At 47.9% G+C, this 15,192-nt stretch overlaps 1 pseudogene; it reads left to right on the forward strand.

Moving 5' to 3' along the window:
- Positions 1-1,629: 1,629 nt before the first annotated feature.
- On the forward strand, positions 1,630-3,437 carry LOC147966079 (putative galacturonosyltransferase-like 9 pseudogene; annotated as a pseudogene).
- The last annotated feature ends 11,755 nt before the right edge of the window (positions 3,438-15,192 follow it).

A 15,192-nucleotide genomic window follows, 5' to 3' on the forward strand; every position in this document is an offset into this window, starting at 1 on the left:
CAACATGCTGGTATTTGTGGTGGATGAGGAGGCAACAAATGCATCACAACAAAACTTGCTTAGTCCCACAAAGTGCAATGGCCATCCGGGCCATTTGCCTAAAATGTCAAAGATCCCTTACGTTGAAGAATGGGTCAGTTATTTGTAGGGACAGGAAGTAGTCGAAGCCAATTCCGGGTACAATTAAACTACATGTGGATGCATCGTTTTTGGATGATGAGTTGAGAGGATCCACGGGTGCGATCATTTGAGACGAATATGGGGTCTTCTTGGTGGCCTCCTGCTCTCCAATACCCCCATGTAGTTGATGCACATATGGCTAAGTGTCTAACTATGAGAAATGGGTTGATGTTAGCTAATGATATGGGATTTCATTTCATCCAAATAGAATCTGATTCAATGGAGGTGACTAATGCTTTCTCAAGACAAGACATAATTTGGAACGGAATGCTTCGCTTTTTCTCGGGTATGATAGGATCTGTTCATTTCTTGCATTGTACTCCCTCAATTCCTTTATGTAAGGTGTATTATTTTTGGCACGTAATTATAGAATATTTATGATGAAATTACCCTTGTCTAATTTATTGATTATCGGCAAGTAAATCATTTAGGCTAGGAAAATGAGAGATGCATACAATTGGGAGAGATATAATTTCCTTTTCTTTCTCTACAAGGGGAGATACATATAATGAGAGGAGAGACTCTTTCCATTTTCTAGAGGGACAAGAACGGAATTACAGAGAATTAGAAAAATGCACCTTACATTGTTGAATTTTATAAAAAAATTACATCTTATACAAAGGAACGGAGTAATAGGGACGCAAATGAGATTGCTTATAAGATTGCTAAATTTTCTTTTGATTATAATGAGGTTTGTAATTGGGTCGATGAACCCCAGGTTTCTGGTTGATGCCTTGGCAAACGATGCAACTATTTTACCAAATCAATAAAATAGGCCATGATGACATGTTCTAAAAAAATTTGCTTGAGATGTCGTTCTTATTTGTGTGGCGTCCTTCATTAATTTATTTAATTTTAATCATCACAAACGATGGCAGCATTGGTTGCAAGAGATGATACTATGCTAAGAAGAGATAGGATATGTTGAGAAATTGTCTTCTCTAATAATAATAAAAAAGAGTAACGTGAAAAGCGTCGTCACATCGACCAATGTACAATGCCCCAACATGCATTACTTATATCCCATTTGGGTATTTGATTATAGCATAATTGGTAGTATCTCATCTTAGCTGCTTCCAGCGGATCACGGGTGGGTAACTTTGGTTGATTGACTATTCCATTCCGTCGTGCAGCTTTAGTTGCCGATCCCTTGCACAAGCAGTAAGTAAAACTTTTCCTCATCGGCACAGATCCAAAACGTGCGTCCACTTGGCGCGGGCACATGCATTGTGTTCTCGTACAGTACGGTATAGTATACGTACCGTATTCGTATGCGGCACGATCCGATCCCGATTTCCTTTCCTTTTTTTGAGAATTTCCTACTAAACACGGCTTAATCAAGCGATGACGATCGCGGAGCGGATTAGCGCGTCATCCCGAGGCCGGGCCCCACCCGGGTAATATAAACACGGGGGCTTTATTGGTAGCGGCACATATAAATCGCCCCCAGGAAAACAAACCATCGGAGTTGGGGGGATCCATTCCATACCAACGAGCGACGGGAGAGAGGAGCCAAGGAGGGATTGGTTGGAACAGACGCCGACCACTTCGTTCCCCTCCCCTGCCCAACCCAACCAGAGAGAGAGAGAGAGAGAGAGAGGAAGAGCGAGCCCGACCCAGGCCCCCCTCGTTCCCACCGGGCGAGAGAGAAAGAGGGGGAGCCCTAGCCCTAGCCGCCGGCGGCGGGGGCGATGGCCGCGGCCGCGCCGGCGATGCGGGCCGGGCTGGTCTTGGTGGTGTTCTTGTTGTTGGCCGCATCGGGGGCGGGGGCGGGGGCGGAGGGGGCGCTGCCGCGGTTCGCGGAGGCCCCCGAGTACCGGAACGGGGAGGGCTGCCCGGCGGCGGTGGCCGGCGCGGGGGTGTGCGACCCGGGGCTCGTCCACATCGCGATGACGCTCGACGCGCACTACCTCCGGGGCTCCATGGCCGCCATCTACTCGCTGCTCAAGCACGCCTCCTGCCCGGAGTCGCTCTTCTTCCACTTCCTCGCCGCTGACGCCGCCGCGCCCGGGGTCGGCGAGCTCCGGAGCGCGCTCGCCGCCTCCTTCCCGTCGCTGCGGTTCGAGATCTACCCGTTCCGCGCCGACGCCGTCACGGGCCTCATCTCCGCCTCGGTGCGCGCCGCGCTTGAGGCGCCGCTCAACTACGCCAGGAACTACCTCGCCGACCTGCTCCCCAAGTGCGTGCCCCGGGCCATTTACCTCGACTCGGACGTGCTCGCCGTCGACGACGTGCGCAGGCTCTGGGAGACGCGCCTGCCCGCCGCCGCCGTCGTCGCCGCGCCCGAGTACTGCCACGCCAACTTCTCCCGCTACTTCACCGACGCCTTCTGGTCCGACCCGGACCTCGGCGCGCGCGTCTTCGCGGGCCGCCGCCGCGCGCCCTGCTACTTCAACACCGGCGTCATGGTCATCGACCTCCGGCGCTGGCGCTCGGGGAACTACCGCCACCGCGTCGAGCAGTGGATGGAGTTGCAGAAGGAGAAGCGAATCTACGAGCTGGGCTCCTTGCCCCCTTTCTTGCTCCTCTTCGCCGGCGAGGTGGAGGCTGTCGACCATCGGTGGAACCAGCACGGCTTGGGCGGCGACAACATTCTTGGTAGCTGCCGCCCGCTCCACAAGGGCCCTGTCAGCCTGATGCACTGGTCAGGCAAGGGCAAGCCATGGGATCGCCTCGACGCCGGCAGGCCTTGCCCGCTCGACCATACATGGAAATCATACGACCTCTACATTGGCGACGGTGATGCATCGCAAGCATCGGCGCCGTCCTGGGCCTCATTGTCATCATCGGCGTTGCCGGCGGCGGTGTTTTCTTGGTAGACAGATATGGGACACACGCTATAATTTTTTCGTTTGGTTGTGGTAATGCAATTGCCTTGCGATGCATACCCACTGCCATCACAGCTGCTGTCGCAAGCCGGCTGCCGCCTTCGGCTGTACAGCGAGAGGAGGGGCGGTACATTGCGGCGGCTGCGACGGGAAGAGGAAGAACAGTGCATAGGGGAAGCAAATTCTTGTTCATTCACGATACAATTCGGATTGATTCATTATGCTGTGATCCGGAGGTGGTGACTAGTGAGGGGGTGTTGGAATTACTTTATTGGTGGTGTACAATTCTTGGATAGAAGAAAGGTTTCACTTTTTTTGTCTGTTAGTTCAGGATTGTTTCATTTACATTTACATGTTTGTTCAGTAAACCAGTATAAATATTGATTGAATTGGTTTCAATAAAACAGGGTGGATCTTATTCTTGCTAAAGTGCTAAACTCTCTTGTATCTGTCACTCGCTTGATGCAGAAATTCCATCGAGAATGGCTTAATCTCTTGTTATTTCCATATTTCGATAATGGTCCATTTTTGCTGTGGCTAGTTTGCTTTGATCAGTTCAACCAGAATGGCCTCATATATTGCTGTGTTATTTCCATCTTTCGATAATGGTCAATTTTTGCTGTGGCTAGCTTGCTTTGATCAGTTCAACCAGAATGGCCTCATATATTGCTGTTTCTATTTGACCTACTATCTCCATACGCTAGGTCCAAATTTATTGCTATTTTTCTCCTTGTTCATCCAGAATTGCCTACTTTGTTCATCCAGTATGGCCTTATCTACGCCTGTTTCAACTTTGCCTGCTTGTTCATCCAGAATTGCCTGTCTGTTCATCTAAGAAGGCCTAATCTGCTGATGTTTCTGTTCTGCCTACTTGTTCTTCCAGAATTGCCTACTGCATTGTTGATTATTTAGTTTCAGTATTTGTCTGTCATGTATGTCTGTTCTAGTAATTGCTTATCTGTTTCGTCGACGAGGGTTTACAAGAGATGTTGCTGTTTTTTTGGGTGTTTTTGCTCAGAATTGGCGATGGCTTGTGCTGTAGCTCCTTGACTTGTAGAGAGAAGCGGAAGCAGCATCAGAATACCAATCTTTACAGATGTGTGGCACACCTGCACAGCTTGAAAGAAAGCAAAAGGGGCAATATTATTGTTGTTGGTTAAGATCAACTTTTATATCGGAAAGCGATTAGCGCGAGCTACACAGGATAGGGACCTCCCAACAGACTCATAATTCAGGGGATTAATACTGCTAATACGCTAACTAATCCCAACTAGAACTCCACTAAAATTGCCAGCAATACATGTAGCCGCCCTTTAAATTACTGTTAAGATTCTTGTGAGAGAACGGCAGGAATATAGGAAAATTAAGCTCAACCGAATCATCTTTTCCACTTCTTTTGCGAGGGAGGTTGAATTATTTGAAACCTGGAACAGTCGTCGATTTGCCAAAGGCTGTCTGTCTGGTGTCAACATCTGAAATTGCAGCAGCAACAGCAGCATCTCGATTATTGGTATGCTTTCTTTTGTGGAGAGATGATTGATGAGACCGAAATGTGGCAGCACAACAGTTATTGCCCATGATCAGCACCATGTTCTGACGATGGTTTTGTAAGCAGCTGGACACCCTCCCTCCCCTTCTGAAGTCTCCGAGCTGTGTTGCCTTAACCACAGGGCACCGAACATCGGCCGCCCGATCCCGCGATCGGACGGCCCTCGGTAGCCGGGGCCACGTTGCCTGGCAACGCTTTACACATACACGACACATCGCCCAGGCTGGAGGCCGCCGTCGAGCAGCTGGAGGGCGAGGCAGGTGGTAGTGGCGCGAGCTCATGATTGCGTGTGCGTGGGTATTCATATTCCCTCGTCTTTTTTACCCGAAAAAAAATATATTCTCTCGTCTTTTGGCCTTCTCCCTCCCTTTTGCTCCATGCTGCGAGTGAGATGAACTCCACCACCTACTGGCCGCTCGCCACTGGCCATCAACCACCCTACCCGACCCATATTCAATTCCACCCCCACATGCTCCATGCCCGTATACTATGCTATGCGTCCCGAGGCAAAAACTAACACGACTTGGTTTTCATTTCGTTCGGTCGTGCCGATGGGCACTGCCCAACGGACGTGGTGGTACGACCGGCCCCTTTCGCAGCCTCGTGCGTGCGTGCGGTCTCCGTCGGACCGTCGATCGCCGCTGCTTTGCTTTGTGCCTCGTGCACGAAGGTTCTTGCCACTATCGTCGGCGGCAGGTTGGTGCCGCGGCAGCGCGCAGTGTCGGCCACCGGATATGGCCGTCCCGGCCCGTGGCGGGGAGTTTCGGTGGATCGGCGCGGCGACCGATCGGGTGGTCCGGCAGGGCTCTTTCGGGCTCACGACACGCCGCGGTATCCACAACTCGGGAGACGACGGGAAGGGTGGGCGCCTGGCGAGTGGCGATCGTGGCAGCTGCTGACAGGGCGTCCGTGTTTGGTTAGGGTGGTTAGGGGGAGATGGTCTGTTGCAGAGGGTAGGGAAGCAGAGGCTGCAGAAGGCGCCAAACCGTCGGGGACTAGGCTGGGAGATTAGCATAACGAACTCAGATGAGATGGACGCCTAACGATCGGACGAACCACCGCCCGCAGGGCATTGGGTGGGCCGCCGTGGCCACCCAAGCTGCCGTCCGCTATCCTATGTGGCGGTCGGCGTTAAGTGGCATGATTGTTGTGTGACGCGTCAGCAGATTAGAGAAGCCGGGCTTGACAGTGACTTGGTTCTTTCTCTGTACCATACCATATATCGTACTACTACTAATAAGTTTTTTTTTTTGTGAGTTTCGTTCGTCGACAGTATGTATGTCGTGTTTTGTTCGCACCTGTAAACTTACGTTACATGTTGATGCAAAGGAGTGTGCCGCTAACAGCTCCCAGCCGCTGCTTCTTGTAACAATATATTACTGTATTCTAAAGAACAGGGGAACAAAAGAGGAGAGCCGGCAGGGCTATCCGAGGGCGAGAGGTTTGGAATGTCCTGCAATGATTCGCGTGGGCAGCAGACATTGATGCTCAACTGATTTGGTTAAGCAACGAACCAGAATCTTTTTCACAGCCCGGTAGGTCACCTAAATGCGTGCAGGTAGCTAACCCCCCGCGAAAAAGGGAATAATTATCGATGCCAGGGTCAGTATGAGTAGTGCACGGCCGTCCTGGCCTGCATTCGTTGCACCAAACTGCAAGTCCTGCCTCTTGTAGTCTTGCGATAAACGAGAGGGGCTGTGCGGCGAGACGGCGTCAAGTTTGCAAGGGCGCAGGACAGGTTTGGTGAGGCGTCTGGTGTGGGTTTCAGGGTCACTTTGTTGTGAAAACAAATGAACATGGGGAAAGAAATGGTGAGAAATACTCCCTCCATTCTAAAATATAGTACGCTCACGTTTTCCGAGGTCGAACTTTGACCATAAATTTAATAAACGAGACCGACTGCGGCGGGAGAAAAAGTTACATAATTAAAAACTTCTTTCGAATACGAATTCACTGGTATAACTTTTGCCCCCGCCGTAATCGGTCTTGATATTTAAATTTACAGTTAAAGTTGAAGCACGTGGATAAAGGAAGCACTACATTGTGGAATGGAGGGAGTAGCAAGATGTTGAGATCACGCGTGGAGCGAGGTACAGTTTGCTATAAGTGTCAGAGGCATCGGATCGGATGCTTGGGGTGGAGGCCGGGGCAGTGGGGGCACCCTTGCCTTGCTTGGCACCGAAGTTTGTGGAATATGCAGAGATGCGAACCCTCGCGTTCCGGGACTGGTCCTGCGGAACAAATCAAACTTGGACGATTCGGGGAATATAAAGCTGGAAGTGGACTAAAAGGCGGCATATCAGCAACGAATCGGAGGTTGGAGAGCGTTGGCAACAGCAGCGCGTCGTCTCTCGTCGGGGCCAACCACGGGCAGGCTCAGGCGTTCGTGGAAAATTCCTTGCCTGCTGGAAGCGAAAGCGGTGCCTGAGGCAGAAGCGCTGTGTAGGCTGAAGCAGCATAATTTCTCTTCTTTCTTTGATCGTCATTTGAACATGGGACTGTGGAAAATTACCGTTTGAAACCATTGGCAGGCCATGGTTAAAGAACTCTTCGAGATCGAATCCAGCCCAGCAATTAACCACGTTATTTGATTGGCCTGGCTTAAATAACGCTGAACACCGAGACATGCGCTAAGGACCAATCCTTTTTTTTTAAAAAAAATAGAAGTACATATACGCTCACATATACGCACATACATTCACACCCCTATGAGCACATGCACACACCATATCCCATAAGCATCTTCGACGGACTGACCGGATTTTCCGATTGACGAAATATCACATGCACCTTGCTATCAACAGGAACGTCACCTCCACTAAAAAAATATTCTGCCTTTATAAGACACATATGTGTCAAACATAGGGATGATCCTTGTTAGACTATGTAAAATCACCCTCCTAAGAGCATTTCTAGCAGACTTCGTATAATGCCGCAACCCACAAAATAATCGTCAAAATACAGGTCCGCGCGCAAAAACCTACGCGCAAATGCGTCCGACCCGTAAATTATTTTTTTGCAGGGCGCGACATAATTCCCCTTCCAACCCGCGAAAACGTGGGTTCGCCCCGTCGGCACCCTGTATATAGCGGTAGCAGTTGGCTGTCGGGGGGGGGGGGCATTTCAGCCCGCGTTTTTCCCCACCCCCGCCACCTACGATTCCGGCCAAACTAGCCGGCGGGATCACGCCGGAGGGCCGCCACACGACCGAGCTTGCCCTCCGGCACTTCCTCCTGCGTCGGCGGGCCGGAAAGTTGCAGATCAGCGGCTGTTCGACGTGGCGGCCGGATTTGGCGTTTCCGGCCACCGGAGGCCGGGCCAAGCCATGGATTGGTCGGGGAGCACCCCGCGTAGCCCCGGCAAAGCCCCAACGCCGCATGCAGGTACTGGTTCGTCTTGTAGCCGCTGTCATCGGTTTGCCGGCAAGGATTCGGCCGGCCGACCGCCTGGCTCGGTGCTCGCGCAGCGGCTCGCCGATGCCGGTCATACAGTGTGATGATTGCAAGCGGACAATGTTGCGGCTAATTTCTGGCACGCCGAAGCACCCCAGATGGGTATTCTTCAAATGCGAAAACGACGGGGTATGTGTTGTTTCCATTCGGCTTTGTCACCCTTTCTTCGGTTCAATTTCGATAGCTTATGACATCGTCATGTGTGTAGGAAGATGAATGCTCATTTTGGTTTTGGGAAGGAGAATACATTGATTTATTGATAGAAAGAAATTTAATAGATGTTCGTGCACTCCTTAGTAGAATTGAGGCTAATGATACGGCTACATGTGCAATTAGAGAAAAAACTAGAGGAGAAGCAACATCTACTTTTTTAGAATCAAAGAAGAAGAATGAAGAATGCAAGATCAAGAAACCGCAGATCAACAACGAATGCATGGAGAAGATATATATTGGTCCAACTAGTGGGAGCAATTATGGAAGTTGGATATCTTCTAAAATGCATAATTATGGTTCTTGTTTTCTTTGATCTTACTATTCTATGAAAGATTTGGTGAATTACTATGTATCCAATGTCCTTAAAGAAAACAAAAAATCAAAGAAATGTATTTTCATGTCTAAAATTCAAATGCAAATTTCGGATTTGCGGGCCGGCGCGGGCGGCGGCCGAGCAGACCCCGCAAACCGACCCATAAAAAGCATATTATGCGAATATCCTTTTTTACAGGTCTGTTTTACGGGGTCTGACTCTGCCGCCGCTCGCGTCGGCCCGCAAAGTCGTTTTTCCGCGAACTGTATACGCGTTTTGCAGGTCGTCATTATGCAGGGTTTGCTAGAGATGCTCTAACCATCCAGTAGTGGAGCTAGCCGGCCTGTGTGGGCCAACAGTGAAAATTGTTTATTTTTTCATTTTTAAAGCCTTGCAAAACCCAGGGAGGCCCAATATGAAGGTGGGCCATGACCCGCCCGGACACATGTTGGTGCTCACGCGCTTAGGTCCAATATTAAATCTTGGTTCCCTAAATCTACATCTATACCAATATATAAAGATACAAAGTGATATATCCAACTAATCTCGCCCATCAAATTATATTCATCCAATGACCTAATAGATTCAATAGTGAGCACTCAACATGTCTAGCGTGCAATCAATATCATAACAAATATTAACGTTAGCGCTAACCACATACTCCCTCTGTTCCTTTATATAAGGTTTATTTGTTTTTTAATAAAATTCCAGAATGTAAGGTGCATTTATTATATTTCCTTATAATTCCTTTGTTAGCCCTCTAGAAAAAGGAAAGTATCTCTCTCCTGATTGTCTATTTCTCTCCTTATAGTAAAATAAGAAAACTATCTCTACGTTGATTACATGTATCTTTTACTTTCCTGGACTAACTGATTTACTTGTCACTAACCAATAAATTTGCCAAGGAAAGTACTATATGCTCCGCATTACTTTTCTGGTACAGCAGCATCATGGTGGGAAAACCTATGCCACACGCATCCCAATGGAGGGGACATGACCTGGGAGCAATTCAAGGAAAACTTCCGGGGAGCCCATATCCCCAATAGTATCATGAAGTTAAAGAAACGAGAGTTTGAGGATCACAAGCAACGGGGCACAACAGTAACCCAATACCTGGACCAATTTACTCAGCTAGCTCGGTACGCCAATGATGAGTACATGACAGAGAACAAAAAGATGGAAAAGTTTCTGAACGGACTTGTTCCATCTCTGAAGTGCCAACTGGTGGTTCACACCTTTCCAGATTTCAAGACACTGGTATACAAGGCTATTATTATGGAAAATGAGCACCACAACCAAGCGCCGTATGAACTAGTCAGCACCGGTCCGCAACAACAGGCCCCGAAATGAATTTTAGAAGACTATGATACGCCGACCAGTAGTACCGACACCACGACCGCAACAAAATCGCAGCACTTTCAACAATCGGGCCAAGGAAACTGTGTACCGTCCTGGCATTACTTGCTACGCCTGTGGTGCGAAAGGGCATTACGCTAGGCAGTGCCCAAAATAGGGAAATAATGCTCCAAGACCCAATAACAACGGCCGCAGGACAAACGCAACCCCATGACACAACAACCCCAATAACAACCAAAGAAAGGGACAAGTGAATCATGTGACGTTTGAGGAAGTCCAGAATGCACCGGACATCGTGTTTGGTATGTTCCCTGTCAACACAATTAATGCTACAGTTTTATTTGATTCCGGAGCTTCCCATTCATGCATCTCTAAAAGATTTGCATTGAAGAATCAATTTTCTTTTTCGCCGTTGGAAAATTCAATGGTTATTCAGTCCCCGGGATCAAAGCAAAGTACGCAATGGTACTGCAAGGATGTGAGCATTGACATCAAAGAAACGAAGTTTTAGCCAACCTTATTGTGTTGGAAGCAGTCGATCTGGACGTCATTCTGGGAATGGACTGGTTGATTGCAAATAAAGGTTTTATAGACTGCTACAGCCGTACAGTAACTCTCACAGACTGTCAAGGGAAAGAAGTAAAGGTTGGTACAAGGAGAATGTCCACCTTGCAGGGAAAATTAAATCAAGTGGACATGACAGACTTACGCAAAGTTCCCGTGGTATGTGAATATCCAGACATTTTCCCTGAGGATCTACCAGGCATGCCACCGGATCGTGAGATTGAGTTCGTTATTGAACTAGCACCCGGAATGACACCCATCTATAAGAAGCCGTACCGCATGGCACCAACAGAGCTGGTTGAGCTAAAGAAGCAAATCAAGGAGTTATTGGAGAAGGGTTATGTCCGACCCAGCTCGTCACCACGGGGATCATCGGTGTTACTCGCCAAGAAAAAGGATGGCACCTTAAGGTTATGTATTGATTATAGGGCACTCAACCTGGTCACCATCAGAAAATAAATATCCACCACCACGGATCACTGACTTGTTCGACCAACTGGCTGAAGCGAAGGTGTTCTCAAAAATAGACTTGAGATCAGGCTACCACCAATTAAGGATCCGACTGTCAGATGTACCAAAGACTGCCTTTACCACCAAATATGGATTGTATGAGTTCACTGTGATGCCTTTTGGATTAACCAATGCTCCTGCTTATTTTGTGCATCTCATGAACAAGGTCTTTATGAAATACTTGGATAAGTTTGTGGTTGTGTTCATTGATGATATACTTATTTATTCCAAGACACCAGAAGAACATGAGCAACATCTTCGGATAGTCCTCGAGGAATTACGGAAAAATCAACTCTATGCCAAATTCAGTAAGTGTGAATTTTGGTTACGAGAAGTTGGCTTTCTAGGACATGTTCTGACACGGGATGGAATAGCAGTGGACCCAAGCAAGGTAAAATATGTCTTGGGATGGAAGCAACCCACCAGCGTAACGGAAGTCAGAAGTTTTCTTGGTTTGGCTGGCTACTACCGACGATTTATTAAAGGGTTTTCCACCATAGCCAAACCCATGACTCAGATGCTCAAGAAAGATAAAAAGTTCGAATGGACCGAAGCATGCGAGAAATTTTTCCAGGAATTAAAGAAGAGATTAACAACTACACCCGTTCTGACCGTGCCAGATGTACACAATTTTTTTGATATATACTGTGACGCATCCGGAAAGGGCATTGGGTGTGTCTTAACGCAAGAGAGAAAAGTCCTAGCGTATGCTTCAAGGCAACTACGACAACACGAAGAGAATTATCCTACCCATGACTTGGAATTGGCAGCCGTGATACATGCACTTAAGGAATGGCGGCATTACCTTCTTGGTAACTGATGTGAGATATACACGGATCACAAAAGAGTATATCTTCTAAAGGAAATATGCCCTAGAGGCAATAATAAAGTTAGTATTTATTTCCTTATATCATGATAAATGTTTATTATTCATGCTAGAATTGTATTAACCGGAAATATAATACATGTGTGAATACATAGACAAACAGAGTGTCACTAGTATGCCTCTACTTGACTAGCTCGTTGATCAAAGATGGTTATGTTTCCTAACCATAGACATGAGTTGTCATTTGATTAACGGGATCACATCATTAGGAGAATGATGTGATTGACTTGACCCATTCCGTTAGCTTAGCACTTGATCGTTTAGTTTGTTGCTATTGCTTTCTTCATGACTTATACATGTTCCTATGGCTATGAGATTATGCAACTCCCGTTTACCGGAGGAACACTTTGTGTGCCACCAAACATCACAACGTAACTGGGTGATTATAAAGGTGCTCTACAGGTGCCTCCGAAGGTACTTGTTGGGTTGGCGTATTTCGAGATTAGGATTTGTCACTCTGATTATCGGAGAGGTATCTCTGGGCCCACTCGGTAATGCACATCACTATAAGCCTTGCAAGCATTGCAACTAATGAGTTAGTTACGGGATGATGTATTACAGAACGAGTAAAGAGACTTGCCGGTAACGAGATTGAACTAGGTATTGAGATACCGACGATCGAATCTCGGACAAGTAACATACCGATGACAAAGGGAAGAACATATGTTGTTATGCAGTTTGACCGATAAAGATCTTCGTAGAATATGTAGGAGCCAATATGAGCATCCAGGTTCCGCTATTGGTTATTGACCGAAGACGTGTCTCGGTCATGTCTACATAGTTCTCGAACCCGTAGGGTCCGCATGCTTAAAGTTCGATGACGGTTATATTATGAGTTTATGTGTTTTGATGTACCGAAGGTAGTTCGGAATCCTGGATGAGATCGGGGACATGACGAGGAGTCTCGAAATGGTCGAGATGTAAAGATCGATATATTGGACGACTATATTCGGACACCGGAAAGGTTCTGAGTGATTCGGGTATTTATCGGAGTACCGGGGAGTTAGGGAATTCGCCGGGGAGTGTATGGGCCTTATTGGGCTTTAGGGGAAAGAGAGAGAGGCAGGCCGCGCGCCCCCCCAAGGCCTAGTCCGAATTGGACTAGGGGAAAGGGCTGCGCCCCCTCCTTCCTTCTCTTCTCTTTTCCCTTTCCTTCTCTCCTACTCCTACTACTTGGAAGGGCTCCTAGTTCTACTAGGAAAGGGGGAATCCTACTCCCGGTGGGAGTAGGACTCCCCTAGGGCGCGCCATAGAGAGGGCCGGCCCCTCCCCTCCTCCACTCCTTTATATACGTGGCCAGGGGGCACCCCATAGACACAACAATTGATCTCTTGATCTCTTAGCCGTGTGCGGTGCCCCCCTCCACCATAATCCACCTCGATCATATTGTAGCGGTGCTTAGGTGAAGCCCTGTGTCGGTAGAACATTATCATCGTCACCATGCCGTCGTGCTGACGAAACTCTCCCTCAATACTCGGCTGGATCGGAGTTCGAGAGACGTCATCGAGTTGAACGTGTGCAGAACTCGAAGGTGCCGTGCGTTCGGTACTTGATCGGTCGGATCGTGAAGACGTATGACTACATCAACCGCGTTGTGCTAACGCTTCCGTTTTCGGTCTATGAGGGTACGTGGACACACTCTCCCCTCTCGTTGCTATGCATCACCATGGTCTTGCGTGTGGGTAGAAAATTTTGAAATTACTACGTCCCCCAACATCTTCACCCAGCCAGAACTGAACCTACGGCAACGCTGCTGGCTAGAATTAATTAAGGACTATGATGTGGGGATTCATTACCACCCGGGTAAAGAAAATGTCGTGGCAGATGCCCTCAGTCGAAACCCATGCATCGACAATGACAGCGTGCGATTTCCACAACATAAATTCAACCAAGAGTTTGCCAAACTCAACATGGTTCTAGTCACGGAAGGGACTGTTGCTCAGCTAGAAGTAAAGCCCACGTTGGAATCTCAGATCAAAGAAGCTCAGAAAGGACACCCCAGCATTGAAGGAATTAAAAGGAAGGTAGACTTAGGCAAGGCATCTGAGTTTACCATTGATGAGCAAGGAATCCTATGGTACAGAAGAAGGCTATGCGTGCCCGGCAAAGAAGAACTAAAGCAACAAATTTTGGCAGAAGCCCATACAACACCATACTCCATTCACCCAGGAGGAACCAAAATGTACAAGGATTTACAGGAGAACTTTTGGTGGGACGGGATGAAAAGAGATATAGATGTGTATGTTACACAGTGTGACTCGCGTTAGCATATAAAGGCAGAACATCAGAGGCCAGCAGGATTATTGCAGCCACTCAGAGTACCTGAATGGAAGTGGGACGAAATATGAATGGATTTTATTGTCGGATTACCGAGATCACGACACGGGAATGATGCTATCTGGGTTATCACGGATTTATTTACCAAGGTGGCACATTTCATTCCGGTAAAAACAACATACTCAACTCAGAGGCTTGCTAAGTTATACCTCTCTCGAATTGTTTGCCTACACGGAGTACCCAAGACCATAGTCTCCAACAGAGGCACTCAGTTCGTCTGAAGGTTTTGGGATCACCTGCAGAAGGCCCTAGGAACGCAACTGGTTTTCAGTAAAGCATATCACCCACAAACAGGGGGACAAACTGAACGGTTAAATCAAATATTGGAAGACATGCTGAGAGCTTGTGTTCTTACTTATGGATCCAGTTGGGAGGATAGTTTGCCATACGCGGAATTCTCATACAACAACAGCTATCGGGCAAGTCTAAAGATGTCACCCTTTGAAGCACTGTATGGCCGAAGATGTCGTACCCCATTCAATTGGTCTGAAACTGGAGATAGCCGAATCTTTGGCCCGGAAGTTCTCAAGGAAGCAGAAACGAAAGTGAACTTATTCGGGACAGACTGAAAACAGCTCAGAGCCGTCAAAAAAGCTATTATGACCAGAAACATCGTCATGTCAGTTTTGAACCTGATGAGTATGTGTACCTCAGGGTATCCCCAATGAGAGGACTATATAGATTTAAGGTCAAAGGAAAGGTAGCACCACAGTTTGTTGGACCATTTAGAATAATTGCAAGGAGAGGCAAGGTTGCCTACCAACTAGAGCTACCATCAGAATTGTCAGATGTTCATGACGTGTTCCATGTATCACCACTAAGGAGATGTGTTAGCAACCCGGACAAACAAGTCCAACACCAGGACCTGGATCTTCAACCAGACCTTACATATAAGGAGCGCCCGATAAAAATCTTGGAGGAGTCTGAATGGAGGACCCGACAGAGCGTGATAAAACTTTATAAGGTTCAGTGGAGTAATCATACCGAGGAAGAAGCAACTTGGG

This window comes from Triticum urartu, chromosome 6A (assembly GCF_056163025.1).
Source record: "Triticum urartu cultivar PI428250 chromosome 6A, HENAU_Tu73, whole genome shotgun sequence".
Classification (NCBI taxonomy): Eukaryota; Viridiplantae; Streptophyta; class Magnoliopsida; order Poales; family Poaceae; genus Triticum; species Triticum urartu.